The 2,556-nt window shown below is 32.6% G+C and overlaps 1 pseudogene; it reads left to right on the forward strand.

Moving 5' to 3' along the window:
• The first annotated feature begins 1,622 nt into the window (after positions 1–1,622).
• LOC137827366 (small nucleolar RNA R71) lies at positions 1,623–1,728 on the forward strand (annotated as a pseudogene).
• Positions 1,729–2,556: the final 828 nt, after the last annotated feature.

Raw genomic sequence — 2,556 nt, forward strand, 5'->3', positions numbered from 1 at the left:
ACTAGAAAACAAACAAATTAAAACTGAAATTTAGTCAAGAAAGATAATTCAAGACTTAAATTACCAAACTACCAAACCAGAAAATTTATTTAAAATAAGCAATAAAAACAAACTAAACAAATAAGCAAATAAACAGAAAACAAAATAACCGAAAAATAAAATAAATAAAATAAGACAAAATTCAAATAATTTGAAAAGAAAAGAGAATTAGAAAGATAAAACCATATTTTTGCTCAATCCTCTCTTCTTAAGAAGTCATCCAGCTTTTTGTTAAAATCTTTATCTACAGTCTTGCTTCATTTGCTGGATCTGCCCCCTGAATAATAGAACCTGTCCTCAGGTCAAAATACATAACCTGCAAAATGATTAGGAGGCATACAAGATTGATTTTTTTATATTTTTATTTTTTGAAAAATAAAATAAACAAAGGTAACAACATAAAACTAAAATGTGGACTGGGTTGCCTCCCAATAAGCGCTCGTTTAACGTCATCTAGCTTGACGCCTGTTTATTTCAAGATGGACAACTCTCTTTGTTGCATCATGTTGTATGCATTCTTCCTCGTTACAAGAACATCTTCAACCACACCATAAGGATCTTTGATGGATCTTTTTGCCAACTGCATCTTGGTGGGTTGAACCTCCAAATCGCCTAAATACAGTGCAGCCTTGTCCACAGATAAAGCACCTATAGACACGGGAAGATTAAAACCTCTCAAGTTCTTAGAATTTTGAAGCAAGTTCCTTTGAGTCATGACACTGCATCTAGCCTCCAACTCTTTATTTCTCTCTTCAATATAGCTCCTATTCTTCAGAAATCTCTCAAATGTTGAATCTTGCTTCAGATTTCCTGCAAAATAATTCCTAGGGAGCAATTTGTCAAAGAATTTTCTGTCCTTCTCTATTTTTGAAGGAGGATGAGGATATGATAAATCTTTTTCAAGAACACTTCTCTCATTATTTTTAATTTTTTCTTCCTCACTTCTTTTCATTTCTCTCTCTAACTCCTCAGTCTCATCTTCTTTTTCAGCTATTACCTTATTGCAATGCTCTTTTGGGTTGGTTTGGTTGTCAACTAAAAACTGACCACTTTGTATTTCTTCAAATTGTTTGGCCACTTTTCCCATTTGGATCTCTATATTCCTGATTGTTGCCATGCTATTTTCTTCCATTATCACAAGCTTTGTTAGGGCTTCTTCAACTTTACTCATTCTTTCAAGCATGAATGGATCCTCAACTTCAGGTGAATTGTTCAGATAAGAACAGTGTCCATTAGGATGATCACCTCCACAAAAATCACACATGATTGAGTGACTCTGGCTTTGAGATGAATGCACAACATATAACTGTTGGGACAATTTAGCCATTTGTGCGGTTAGTTGCTCAATCTGTTGTGTCAGAATTTTATTTTGAGCCAAGAGTGCATCTTCTAACGAACCTTCCTTCTGAGTATTTTGTTTATCATGTTGGGATTGATAATCAGTTGACGCCAATGCAGCAATAATCCTTGTCGCTTGTTCTACATCAAGAGTCATCGTTGTGCCGCCAGCTGCAGCATCTAGGAGCATCTTTGTGTCAGATCTGAGACCGGAGAGAAATATGCTCAGTTGAGCAATATCTTCAAACCCATGATTTGGGCATTTTCTAAGTAACATTTTAAATCTTTCCCATGTCTCACAGAATGATTCATCTACTCCTTGTCTGAACACAGAAATTTCAGACTTTGCTTTGATGTAGCGAGAAATTGGAAAAAATCTTTGCAGGAATTTTTCCTCTACCTCCTTCCAACTAGTGAGACTCTGATTTGGAAATGATCTGAGCCAATCCTTAGCCTTTCCTGCCAATGACAAAGAAAACAAACGCATATAAGCATTTTCAAGATCACTTGATTGAAAGCCCATTGTTCCCACCAATTCATAAAATGTAGACAAATGTGAACATGGATCCTCATGATCCATTGCTTTGAATTGATGAGTAATGATGATAGTGAGAAAATTAGGATTTATTTTCAAGGCCTTAGCGGTAGCAGGTATTGCGATACTAGAATAATGCCTTGGTCCTTGGTACATGACATAATCTCCAAGTGTCCTCTTAGGAGGTGGTGCTTGCTCTTCTGCCATGTTGCTTTCTTCCTAAAACATATTAGTGAGAAAAAAAAAACAGAGTATTTTTTTTTTTTAAAAAAAATAAAAATAAAATAAAAACAAATCTGCAAAATAAAATAAAAATAAAACACTAAAATGACGTTAAGAGAAAAATAACAAAAATATTAAAAACAATATATACAGATAAAACCAAAACTAAAAACAGAATAAAAGAAAACATAAAAACAAGAAATAACGTACATAAAAATAAAAAATAAATACTAGGAATAAAATAATAAATAAAATAAAGCTAAACAAGAATAAAACTGAAAAATATAATTGTAAACAACTAACAAAATTTCTAACTAACTTACGTAAAAATAAAACTTAAGACTAGTAAAAAATAATAATTAAAACAAATAAATAACAGTTACGTATCTAAATAAAACTACGTAAACTAATCCTAAAAAAAC

Source organism: Phaseolus vulgaris, chromosome 7, assembly GCF_051622355.1.
Source record: "Phaseolus vulgaris cultivar YP4 chromosome 7, ASM5162235v1, whole genome shotgun sequence".
NCBI lineage: Eukaryota > Viridiplantae > Streptophyta > Magnoliopsida > Fabales > Fabaceae > Phaseolus > Phaseolus vulgaris.